The sequence below is a fragment of the Enhydra lutris genome, unplaced genomic scaffold (assembly GCF_002288905.1).
Source record: "Enhydra lutris kenyoni isolate GAN:26980312 unplaced genomic scaffold, ASM228890v2 scaffoldscaffold44, whole genome shotgun sequence".
Lineage (NCBI taxonomy): Eukaryota > Metazoa > Chordata > Mammalia > Carnivora > Mustelidae > Enhydra > Enhydra lutris.
In genome coordinates this window covers 7,182,560-7,196,189 of record NW_019154128.1, presented here as the reverse complement: position 1 = coordinate 7,196,189, position 13,630 = coordinate 7,182,560, and the positions used below count along the sequence as shown (strand labels likewise).

Here is a 13,630-nt window from a genome sequence, read left to right as displayed (position 1 = left end):
CAGGTGAACAGGCATATCATGAAGGGGCCCCGGGGCTGAAAGATAAAAGGAACTGAAAAGGTCCTCCAAGCTCTCGTCTGTGGCTATCATCACAAGAAGGATCCGGGAGGCTGGCAGCCGAGGGAGAGGGTATGAGTCCCCAGTCCTGGCCTTGACCCATCCACTGATGGGACCCCTGCTGGGCTGGACATGCTGGTAAGCCTTGTCTAGGTCTAACGCAAAGTCACATGGGGATTGTGAAGCATTTGATGCGAGTGTGCGGTAAAGTGTGTTGGTATTTCGTAAGGGTTTGGCACGTTTTTGGATTGATTCTGGCTGTCTGCCCAGCTCTGAGTTTCCTGTTCATAGCTCCCCGCATGTGTCACTGCTGAGGATTAAAGCCCCATAGGCTCTGACACACACATCACTCAGAGTCTCCTTTCAGCTGCGGCAAAACTGGGTCGCCTGACAAGACGTGAGGGACACTCTCGTGCTGCGCAGACCAGATCCAAAGCTCTTTGGAAAAAGAAAAGAGGAATTAGCAAGGCTTTCCAGGGCTGTCTTCAGAATGCACTTTTGCTTTTAAGAACCAACGTCAACTCAGCTGACTTATTTGGGGGAAGAAACTGCTGTGGGCTTTCCCTCCAAGTCACCGCCTCCTGCGAGGCCAGCCATCTCCAAGTGTCCCCAAGATGAAGAAAGGAGATGGTAAGATGATTAATTGCACTTCTGGTTTTTGTTCCCCTATTTCCTCCTCGTTTTCTTTTTGCTTACTTCTACACCGATGAAAGATTTAGGAGGGACAAACGGACTTTGATAAAACCGATAGTGTTATGCTGTTTGTTGAAAACAGGATTTTAAGAATTTCTTGGAATTATGTGGCTCTGTAGGCATATTTAACCTTAAGATGTGTCTGGGAGTCATATTAAAAGATCGACTATGATAATGTATGTTTTACTCTATGGAAGATTAACTATGAAAGATATGGGAAATATATTTTATAACTATATACTACTTATGAGCCATAAATAGTGGCATGACGTTTGGTAGATTGTGAGGTTTAAGTGAAGGGTATTATAAATAAGAATATTTTTAAAATGTTGCTGATGTTTGAATTAGAATGTTAGATTGCAAATTGATTCATTTGCATTAAGCTTTGTCTGTTTGAGAGGGGCACAATCTGGCCCGATGTTTGACCGAAGGCATTGCCTTACTATTAAAAGACACGCATTGGTTGCATTTAAAGTTATAACGTGTTGTACTAGCAAGGCTTGTATGTTCTTCTTCCATTGAAGGCTTAAAATATCATTTTAAAAGCACAGCATTTTTTTTTTTTTCCTGAGGCTTTACAAATATTACTCCCAGAGCTGTAAGGAGAACTCGGAAGAGATGATTGCCCGGTGTTTCTTTATTGGACGTGACTGACTTCCATAACCCTATGAGTAGCGTTTCTGTGGGAAAGAACAAGAAAATGGGAGAGAATCTGGAAGATTAAAGATAGGAAATGAGAACACAAAAAGGAAAGCAAAATGAGCTTTACTGTTCAATTCAATTCAATTCAATTCAATTGACAACTCCTTACTTTTATGCAAAATGCTCATTGACGCTGTGGTGAAGAGGGCGTGGGGAGCTGGGTTAGGGAAGGATGTTTTCAGATGGTGCAGCTGGTCTGTGAATCCCGCTATTCACCTATGGGCCTCTGGGGACCATCACTTGTGCTGGAGGCCAAGGGAAGTGTTGTGCTCTCTGGAAATGTGCGGATCTGTTGGGGAAAGGAAATAGATAAGGCTGCCCACAAGGAGCAGGGAGCACTTCTTGAGATGAATTTAATCTTCTTAATTCTGGTGATGAATTTAAAGAGATGTTTATTGCCTTTCTCAAGTCAGCAGATGGCTGCTCATCTTCTTTCCCCTAATACCTTCTGGGCACATGCCTGCTTGCTTACTTAGGAGAAAACCTTGCCGGACATGCTGGAGGAATGGCTGAAATTCACTTCCAAAACATCTCTTGCGAAACTGACAGGATTAGTATATCCTCACTGTCAGAAATAAAATAAAGGACATATAGATCAATAAATAAGATGGAAGATAAAAACCTATCATGGTGAGAGAAACGCCAGTTTCTTTCTACAAAAGCTGTTTGATCATATTATACAGACAATTTATTAAGTCATGTTGGTAGATATTGGCGTGTTTTGTTTTCTATTATCAACATTACAGAACTAATGTACTTAAAATGAAAATGTTGTGTCTCTTCTTGATTATTTCCTTGGACTAGATTTCCAGAGGGAATAGGGTCAAATGGCATGAGCATTTTTGAAGCTTTTGATCCCTGCCACTAGACTTAATCTAGGAAAGTGCTATTAATTTACACTCCCTCCAGCACTGCATAAATACCATTTTACCACACTTTCACCAACATTGGGTTTTGACTTTTTTTTTTTTTTAAATAAATGTGCTAATCTGATAACTGGCAAAGCCTATTTTGTTGTCTTGATTTGCTTTAAGGGAACGCTTTGTAGAACTTTTCCACTTCCTATTCTGCCCCCTTTGGGTTCAGATTCTTGTCTTTTTTGGTTGTTCACATCAAAGCAATCATTTCTTACAGTAACTTATGCCAACCTAATTTCTGGGGACTTTGACCTCATTTGATGTCGCTCAGCAGGCCTGCTGAGAGCATGGGGAATCAGATGCTTTTGCTCTTTCTACCATTTGAACAACCCAGGGCAAAACTCAGTCTTTATGAATTGATTTCCTATTTGTATATAAAATTTGAAGATAAGGATTGATGTTTCATCCCACTACATGATTGTACTGGGAACAGAGATGAGACAGAGGAATGTTCTTTGAACAGAAAAAAAGTGAAAAATATAAAACAGTACAATTATGATTGCTTGTTTTTATGAAGTTTATTTATATCCTCACCTTATAAAGTATGTCGTGTTTGGAGAACTGCATGCTGAAATTTTGGCAATGTGTTTTAATTCTAGACTTAGAAACTGTGTGTGTGTGTGTGTGTGTGTGTGTGTGTGTGTGTTTGTGTGTGTGTTGCAACATATTTCTTGGTTCTTGGAGTCAGGCCTAATATTCGGTATGTTCTAGCAGTACATGGAGATATTTTAGATTGAAGATGGTTTCTATTTTATTGCTTACTTATCTCACTTGCGTGCAGGACAGCACACCATTCTTCTTTATTGCGTGGTCGTTGACCACTTGCTTTGCTCAGTTCCCCTTCTCAAAGGGGACCTTTGAGACCTGTTCTATTTGTGTTACTCTCTCCGCCCCGTCCGGGTCTGATACTGAGAGGGGCTCAATGAATGTTTCTTGAACGAGTCCACAGAAGGGAGCTGAGAACATTGTTACCTAATTCTTCATGGAAAGGAATTTCTTAAAAAGGAATCACAGAAGATTTTGAAAATGGAGATTTTCTGTGGCAGATTGATAATTTTATTTAATTTTATTTGGGCTGGTTTCCATTTTTATTGAGTGAACATTTAAAGCTCTTAATGGATATTAAGCAAATGAATACAAGCCAAGGGTAGAACCAGGAAAATGGAGATCATAGACTTGTGAGTGTAAGTCTCATGGACTTGGTATGAATATGATATGTGTTACAGCGTTTCACTCTTACCCCCAGCTCAGTGCTACGCTGTTGAATCAGAACCAAACTGATACTTAGCAATGGTGTGAACTTGGTGCCAAATAAATAATAATGATGGCTAATACTTAATAGAGCACTTGACTATATGTGAGGTGTGGTTCTAAGTGCCTCATGTGCGAGGTAGTCATTGTTACGATCTTATTTTGCAGATTAAGAAACTGAAGTGCAGAGAAGTGATGTGCCTAAAGTCACACCAGTAGTCGGCGCACAGCTGGGATTCACCACACAGTCTTACTTAGAGTCCACAGGTTGGTGAGGGTAGGTTTGAATGAACTCTAGAGACAATGGCACATAGGTTTGGGACCACTGATGATGTTTGTGCTGTTCACTTGAGTATATAGTCACCATTCATTGAGTTCCCACCAAGGAACACATGCTGATCTAAGTTCTTATGCCTAATCTGTTCACAATCTTGCAAGACTGGTATTATTATACCTGCTCAAGGACAAAACCAACTGAGACTCTGAGAAGCTCAGTAAGTGGCCAATAGGTGATGAGATGAGCTAGGGATGAGTGATGCCCATCAATCTATATCAAGTGTATTAAACTTCCAGCCTATGTGCTGAACTATTCTGGACGGTTGAGTGCTGATGTGCTTGGTTCTTCATCCAAAAGTGCTGAGTCCAGGTCTATATTTGGAGGTGCTAGGCCTAGAAACTCAGTCAATGCAGCCTCCCACTTTGGAATTGTGGGGATGTGGGGGTGCTCTGCCTTGGTCTCTCTCAATCTATGTGGGCCATTATGAAACGGTACCTGAAGTTGATTTTCAGGCCAACATTCCCTGGCAGGACCATCCAATTTATCACCTCATTCTAGACGCATTGAGTATTCAATATGCAGGGACACTTTCCTTATAGGTTTCAACCACCAAGCCCCCAATTGTACACCAAGATTGTCTCCAAGGAAGACGGGACAGAGTAAGGCAAGTTCTAGCTTAGGAGAGGGGGCTGGCTCCGTTTTCGCCTAGGAAGATTACCTATCTTCTCTTTGTTTAGTTGTTCCAATTAGAAGATGAGTATGAGAATATAATTTAAAATAGTATTTTACATAATTTTCTATTAAACTTTTCAGTAAGATTTTGGAACTTAAAAATATTTTTCAACAAGGGGCGCCTGGGTGGCTCAGTTGGTTAAGCATCTGACTCTTGATCTCAGCTCACGTCTTGACCTCAGGGTGGTAAGTTCAAGCCCCATGTTGGGCTCCAAACTGGGCATGGAGCTTACTTTAAAAAAATTATTTTATCAACAAATAACATGTAAAAGGCTATTCAGTGAAATCTTTCCTCTCCCTTCTTCTCAAACATCTCTTTCCCAACCAATAGACATCTCTTTCCCACCACCAAGTAGCTGAGTAACTGTTAATAATTTTTCTACCTTTTCTACCCTGTATTTGGGTTCTCCAGAGAAATAGGACCAACAGGAAATAGATACATCAATCTCCTATTGGTTTTATATGTAAAATTGGGCATATCATTGGGCTGTTTTGAGAGAGAGAGAAGAGATTATAAAATATTGGCTCATGTGGTTAAGGGGGCTGAGGAGTCCCATTGTCTGTTGTCTACAAGCTATAGACCCAGGGAAGGTGGTGGCCCAGTTCCAGGGCCTGGGAGCTGTAGAGCTAAAGGTGTGGATTCTAATCCAGATCTGAAGGCATGAGAACCAGGAACACAAAGAGAAAATACATGTCTCCGCTCAAGTAGTCATGAAGAGTGAATTGAACCTTTCTCTGCCTCTTTGTTCTATTTCAACCTTCAGGGGATTGGATGATGCCTGCTTTACTCAGCTCAAAGGCCTGTTTCATCCAGAAATCCCTTCATAGACACACACCAGCTATTTGGGTTCAGTCAAATAGACACATAAAATAAGCCATCACACACCCTAATGGTTTATACTCTTCTGCACCCTGTTCCATATCTGCATTTTTAACAAGGTGTATTTTTAACATTTCAGTGGACTTTTAAGTTGTTTGCAATCTTTTGCTATTACAACCAGTGTTGCAATGAATAACAGCCTCACCTGTGTCATTTTGCAGAAGTGCACACAAACATGTTTATTGGCTCAATTCCTAGAAGTGGAATTGCAGGTCAAAGACTTGGGCATTTGTGATTTTGATATGTATTTAAAAACTGCCCATCCACCCCCCACCCGGTTATAATAGATAATACTTCTGGGAATGTTTGAGAGCGTGTTTCCCCATGCTCTTGTCAACATAGTATGCTAGCCAACTGGTTCTTATTTGACTTTTGTGGTCTTTTGGGGGAAGAGGTTAAGTCGGTGTGCTTTTAAAATTTTCATATCTCATTTCATCATGGAGGTTTCTTTATTTAGGCTTTATTTTTTGACAGCAGTTTTAGGTTCACAGCAGATTTGAGGGGAAGGTATAGAGGTTTCCCATATAAGTTCTTCCCCCCATTATCAATATGCTCCCCAACATTAGTTACACTTGATGGACCAACAATGACACATCTTTATCACCCAAAGTCCATGGTTGATAGTAGGGTTCTTTCTCAGTGTTGTGCTGTTTATGGGTTTAGACAAGTATGTAATAACATGCATACATTATTATGATATCATACAGAGTTTTTTATTGCCCTAAATGTCCTCTGTGCTGTACCTATTCATTCTTCCCACTCCCAGCTGAAAACCCTGGCAACTACTGATCTTTTAACTGTCTTCATAGTTTTGTCTTACACAGAATGCCATATGGTTAGAATCACGCAGTGTATAGTCTTTTCAGCCTGGCTTCTTTTATTTTGTAGAGTGCATTTAAGTTTCTCCTCCATGTCTTTTCATGGCTTGATGGTTCATTTCTTTTTAGCACTAAATAATATTCCACCATCCGGATGTACACAGTTTATTTATCTATGAATCTACTCAATAATATGTTGGTTGCTTCCAAGTTTGGGCAATTATGAATAAATCTCCTATAAATAGCTATGTTCAGGTTCTTGTGTGGATGTAATTTTCAGCTCTTTTATGTAAATACCAAGGGGCACAATTTCTGGATTGTGTGGTAGGTCTGTTTTTAGTCTCACAAGAAACCAACTGTCTTCCAAAGTGGTTGTGCCATGCTGCATTCCTACCAGTGATGAATGAGAGTTCCTGTAGCTCCATATCCTTGCCAACATTTGGTGTTGTCGATGTTCTGGATTTTGGCCATTCTAATAGGTGTGTAGCAGTATTGGGATTGTTTTAAAAACTGTTTGTGATCATAACTTTTGGTTTACCCAGTGATTATTTTTTGAAGCCCTGCTGGATGCCTAGCCATGGGATGCCATAGTGGGTGAGGGTGGTCTGGTTGCTGCCTGCAAAGGCCACACAAAACATCTGGGCAGTAGCATGTGTTATACCTGTTGCGATTAGCACCATGAGGGAGACAGGCTGGTGCTAAGATGGTTACTGATGAGCTGAGATCTGCCTTAGCCTGGTGGTAGGAGTCTGGTAGAAGAGTGGGGGTTCTGAGGCACACAGGTGGAGGACAGAGAGAACAGCAGTGTAGAGCCCTGTTGGAGGATCAAAAGAAGGTATGTACAGGGCTGGCCAGGTATGTGGGTGGGGGGTTAGAGGTGAGTTTGGAGACAGGGCAGGGGGCAGATCACTGTGGGCATTTGGGGCCACTGTCAAGATGCTGGAATTTATTCTGAATTTCAGGTAGTCTTCAGTCATGGGCTGGAAAGATGGTGGCAGAGTCTAAAATCTTACCCACGTAGACCATAAATGCTTACTTGGATGATGGATGTTACAGGGAGAAGTCATTGTATTTGGCATAAGAGATAGTGACATGGGTGACATCTGGTAGAGGGCTGGTGACAGCCTACACTTCACTCTTTGTCCAGCCCTAAATTCCTGTGTGTGTGACAAGTGACAAAAGCTTAGTCTAAACATGGCCATAGAGACGTACCACTAATACACATTCTACCTCTCTCAGAGATAAAACTCAGTTTACCAAGGCCTTTCTCCTTCATTATCTCACACCTTACTAAATTAACCGATCATTTTGACAAGTCGTTGTTGCATGTCCAGGCTAGGCTAATCCTAGTGCTCAGTGCCCCTGAGAGGAAGAGGAAGTGGAGGGAAAATAGAAAGATTTGGAAAATGAGCAGAAGATTACAGTCTAGTTTTGACACTGAGTCAAATGTCAGCAACCAAAAGGAAGGCAGGAAAGAAATAGCAAAAGGGCCCAGTCACTTCTGGATTCTAGATGAGAATTCTGGCCTTGCATTGTGGGCCACTTGTGTGCCCTGAGCATCTGCTTGGTGCTGGGGAGCCCTCTGGGCACTGGAGCTTCTCCCACATCCTTCCCTGGAGGTGCAGATAGGGTTATCATTCTACCTTTAGAGATGAAGAATTGAGAGCTTTCCTCAAGACCACTGAGTGGGCCAGGGGCAGAGTGTGACTGTCCTCTGAGCACTGAAGCCATGGATATCTGTGCTCCAGAATGGAGCAAATTCCTAAGTTTTATTGTCTGGGGAAGGCCCTGGGGAGAGGGTTTCTTTCCACTGTGTATCCTCTTTCACTCTGGTCCCTCTGGTTCCATTCTGATGGGGCTGCTTTGCTTATGAGTCTGCAGTGCTGGGAAGGCCCTTCAGAAGGGGTGTGGATGGACCACAGCCTCAGTAGCCTGATGGTAAGGCTAGAAACCAAGAAGTTCTTCCATCTTGTGAAGAAACACAGGGGACCGGGACAGAGTATTGATGACTGGGTGGGCACTCAGGTTCATCTCCATGGCACAACCAGTCATTTGTGGCCAGAGAAGAGTGGGGATTTGTGTGTGTGTGTGTGTGTGTGTGTGTGTGTGGCATCTGGAATGAAGATTCCAGGATCTCTTGGCCTGTGGAAAAGGCATGAAGGGATGCAGGTTTCTGTGGACATAGGAACATGGAAGTAGGAAACAGGAAGAATATGAGGTCAGCTTCTTAACTTAAGCTCAGGAAACTTCTCCTGGTCCAGGGAAAAGACAGCAGGTTTGCTTCTGATATGAAAGGACTCCTCAGGTGAATTTTAGGTACTCAACCCAAACAGAATTGTCCTATCGAAAGCAAGGTAGGGTAGGGGATTACTAAGTGAGAATGACAGGTAAGAAAGGCAGCAAAAGGAGTTTTAACAAAAAAAGAAAAAAAGTGCAGAGACATATTTGTAAAATTTGAAATGTGCCTGTGTTAATCATGACAGAAATAAATATTTTTGGATTTCTAGATTTTTAGGCTTTTGGTTTTCTTACATTTGTGCTCAGTTGGTCCAAAACAATGGCATGGTTTTCTTTAAAAACTAAAATTCAGGAAGGATTTTAGCAATTTTGATGTCTGAAGCTGTCAGGCATTCCTGGAATGAATGAATGAATGAATGAACGAATGAATGAATGAATGAACAAATGAGCCAATGAATGAATGATATTCTTCTATAACTAGGTGATGGCATGTTTGTGTCTTTTGTGGATGTCTGCCTCTTTTTATAGTTTGAGGGGGAAATTATGGGATGTGAATGTGCTTATAAATTATCCCGTCTTGTTTCTAAAGAGGCTGAACCTCTTGACAATATGTCCCTTCTTGGCGACAATGAGTCCCATCTTGGCTTTTGATGACCGTAGCCACTCAGTCATTTTTGCCAATAGCGTATTTCAACATGGACCACAAAACCTACACATTCCAAAGCCTTGAGTGCACCTACCCCCAGACTGATGTGGTTTCCCTAATTTTATTCTCGGAGTTAGTGAGAGGGTAGCACTTGACTGGAAATCCTGGGGTAACTTTTCATAGATCTTTTATTATCTGTAACTTCATTTGCTGGTCTCTTGATCTCTTTGCTGTAGGCTGACTAGCAGTCGATCCATCTTGGGAGTACCAACAATGAGCACCCTGCTGCCTCCCTGCCCCCATCCCTGCTCTGATCTCTCTCCTGCCCATGATTGCTACCCATGATGTTACCTGTGTTTCTTATATAGATTTGGATTGAGGGAGACGGAGACCCAGAGATAGCAGGTGGTTTCTCAAGATGGTAGTAGCTGATTAATAGAATCAGGTTATGAACCTGTGTCTGTTGGGCTCCCAAACTTCTTTGTATTGCATTGTGCAGAAATGATGAAGAAGGGAAACACGAGTGTATGGAATTGCTCTTTTTCTGATGTAGATGAAGTAGTTATGTTTTTATGAGTGCTGACCTTTTTCAGAGTTTGTTCACAAGAAGCCTCCTTCCTTCTACCTCTGATGGGAATTTATCATCCAAATTGGCTCATGCTATCTGTAAGCTATTTTTTTAAAATATTATGTGTGCGGGTTATTTTCTACCCTCTGAAATGGTCAGTAGATAATATTTAAACTAAAATCAATAAAAAATGAAATATATATAATAGCAAGGTACAAATTAACTTGATAACTATTTCTCTGGAACGATTCAACAGATGCTGCCTGAAGTAGGTGGGAGAAACCTGGTTTCACAAATAGTATCATCTCTCCATTAAAGAATCATCTGTATATCAAAAAGGTAACTGATAAGGGTGTTGGCAAGATTGTAGAAAAAGGGAAGCCATATGCACTGTTTGTGGGAATGTAAATTGGTATAGTTACTACCAAAAGTAGTATGGAGGTTCCTCAAAAAAATTAAAAGTAGAACTACCAAATGATCCAGCAGTCTCACTTCTGGGTGCGTATCCAAAGGAAACCAAAACAAGATCTTGAGGCCATATCTTCACTGCATGTTTATTGCAGCAGTATTCACAATAGATGAGGTATGGACACGACCTCAATATTCGTCCACAGGTGAGTGGATAAAGAAGATGTGTCACATATATGCAATGGGATATGATTCAGCCATGAGAACGAAAGAAATCGTGCCATGTACAATGACATGGATGAAGCTTTAGGGCATTAGGTTAAGTGAAATAAGCCAGACAGAGAAATACAAATATTGTATGAAACTGCGTATACGTGAAGTCTAAAAAAGCTGAACTCAGAGCAACAGAGCAGAGCGGTGTTACCAGGGGCTGCGGGGAAATTCGAGGGACGTGGAGGGATTTTGATCAAAGAATAAAAACTTCCGGTAATGAGATTGGCAATTTTCGGGATCTAAGGTACAGCATGGTGATTATCGCTAATATATTGTATTACATATTTGACAGTTGTCAAGAGAGTGGATCTTAAATGTTCTCACCACAAAAAAGAAGTGGTAATTATGTGTTGTGTTGAAGGTGTTAGCTCAGGCTAATCATTTTGCAATATATAAATGTATCAGATTAATACCTTGTATACCCGAAACTTACACAGTGTTATATTGATATACATACGTATTATACAGTTACATTGATTTACATATATGTATAATGTAGCTGGGAATGCAAAGATTCATGGGATTTCTTTCCCTGAAGGAAAATGAATGGTTATAATCAGTGGTGATAGAGTGTTTGCTTAGATTTCATTGATTTTAAAAATCTAGTGTGAACCTGCCATGATTACCTCTTTTGAATACATTTCCCCCAAGGATGAAACATTTCTCTAGATTAATACAGTGGGTTCCTGAGCTGACTCACAAGGAGAAAGGGAGGTTATAGTTTTGCTATTGTAATAATGTGGGAAATTACACCCAACATCACTCACCATGCTTGAGTGTTTATCATTAACCTCAAATTCTGAGGTTTATTTAACTGCGAGATCAGAGTTCTAAACTTCTTTTTTCCGCATTGAAATTGCTTAGAATGTTGGTAAGATAATGTGACAAGTGTACAGAAACTCTGTGCATAGGAAAGTGAAAAATGTCCCGGGGAGTGAGGTGGGGGGAGGAGAAGGGGTGGCGGAGACGGGTACTTCCCTGAGTCTGGAACTGATGTCCAAATTATAACTTACTGTTTTAGGGAAACCTGTTGTGTGTTCCTGAGGTTGAACTGTCTCTTCCTTTGTCTGGCCACAGTCTACTGGGGCCCTGTAGAAAATGGGTTTTGCTGTGTTAGTGAACCACACAGTTTTGTCAAATAGAATAAAGGTCTGCTGCATAGGGTTACCCTCTACCATCTAGACCAGTGGTCATCAGTCCTGGCTGCATGTTGGAATCACCTGGAGAGCTTTAAAACAATTACTGATGGCCCCACCATGGGAGGTTCTGATGTGATTGGTCTGGGTCTCAGCATAGGGATTTTAAAAAAACTCACCAGATGGTTATTACCATGCAACCGGTATAACGTGGGTTGGGAACCACTGACCTGGGAAGGAGACAGCCATAAATTCAGTAAATTACTGAGTAAACAAGAAGCTGGCTACAACAAGGCTGTCCAGAGCGATTGCCAAATCCTACCTGCTGGGGGAATTTAGGTCCATTTCCCAGAATACCTTGTCCTCAGAAGTTATCAAAGCCTCTCTCTGTCCCACCCATGTGGTTTGAATTTTCTAAGACATAGTGGGCCTTAGTGGTGTAACTGTAGCCGCTGTCATTTATTTAACAAAGATGTAAACGTCTACTCAGTTCAAGCTATAGTCAGAGAAAGAGCCTATCTTTAAGCATTTGAGTATTAGGGGAGTGAAGAGCTCCTGTAAAACAAAATTAGGGGTTGCCAGTGCCATCAGAGGCAGGGAGGTGAAGCCAAGGGTTCAGGGGAGTGGGAAAGAGTTCCCTGTTTCCCCTGGTCGGAGGGGTGGGGAAACCCCAGAAGGCTCCTGTGGAAGGAGTGCACAGTATTTGGGAAGGACTTGGAAGGGTGGGAAGGCGCTCTTGAGCTGGAGGAGGAAGGGTGACATTTTTGGGGGAGGGAAAGAAGCAGCCTCTGGGGAAGCTGGCAAGGAAGCAAATGTCTGCAAAGAGAGTCTGGGGAGAGCAAGGTGGCTCTGGGAGCTGAAACCCAGTGATCTGGCTTTGCCCCAGGGTCAGTGGGGGGACCCAGCATGGCAGGCTTTGACTGCCAACATTGAAGCAGAGGGCAAGTAGCAGCTTGCCTGGTATTACTTATTCAGCGAACCTGGATTGTTTAGAAGAAAAGGGTGTTTTGGTCTAACCATCCGTTTTGAGGAGGTGAGAAAGAAGCCCACGTAGGTTACACATTGACAAGTGGGTGTATTGCATTCAGGTGGTTCAAACTTTAATCTCCTTTTCTCTAACTTCTACTGCCTCCTTTGTTCCTCCTGCGGAAGAAATTTAAGAACTTGCCCCTTTCCACACCCCTCCTCCACCCACATGAACTTGTCTAAAGCAGTGACAGTGAAGTTCTGAATGTAAAAAGGTTAGGTATGTTTCCCTTGAGATTCTTCCAAGCATAATGCTTCTTGGAAAAACCCATCTAGTGGATGAGAGAAAGAATATGAATCATGGAGTTGATGGGGTAGATGATTTCTGTGATCTGTCCCAACTTTGAAAGTATAAACCACAGTTTGTAAAGTCATAAACAAGAAGAGTTGCTCTCTAAAATTTTAATATTAGAATTCCAACAAATGACACCTTGTCCTTGAAGGGATAGTCTTTATGCTCTTTGTCATTTGTGGAAGTACAAATCTGAACTTTTATACTAACTTCTACACTAACCAGTAAATATTTAATTCCTCAGCAGTGAAAAAATAAGATTAGGTATGGCCATTAAGAGGTTTGAAGGTAGCATGGTATTTATGTAACAAATTGGGGACACATTGACTGTTAAGTAAATATGGCAACTGCTTTTTTTTCTTCCTCTTCTTTTCAAAATATAAAAATAAAATGTAAAGGTAAGCTAGATTTTGAAATAAATGACCAATACACTTCTGCAAATGATGTTTCTGGATTAATTTCATTGCATCCAAATACTCTTCAGTGTTTTTTGGGAATTTTATTTATAAGAAAGTCTGTAAGTGCTGTTAGTGCATCAGCCTAGAAGGGGGGTAGACATCACTCTCCCTATAGCTGAGATCACTTCTAAGTTTGACTTTAAGGTGTCAAAAAAGTATTTACTGAGTGCTTTGCATTGTTGCACATGTTGGAGGATACAAAAAAAATTAAAAATAAAGAGGATGGTCATTGTCCCAAAAACCTTTTGAATTTGCTTT

General features: G+C 41.4%; 1 protein-coding gene across 2 annotated transcripts in view; it reads left to right on the top strand.

Annotated features, from left to right (window-relative positions):
- The first annotated feature begins 595 nt into the window (after positions 1 to 595).
- Positions 596 to 13,630, top strand: part of LOC111155931 (interleukin 1 receptor type 1) — a 72,126-nt gene continuing 59,091 nt past the window's right edge. Inside the window, exon 1 of one of the 2 annotated variants that reach the window (XM_022516411.1) lies at positions 596 to 687. The gene's annotated coding sequence lies outside the window, so the exon portion shown is untranslated. Of the gene's footprint in view, positions 688 to 3,865; positions 3,888 to 13,630 lie in introns of those variants that run through there. The other variant, XM_022516412.1, reaches the window with a different exon arrangement.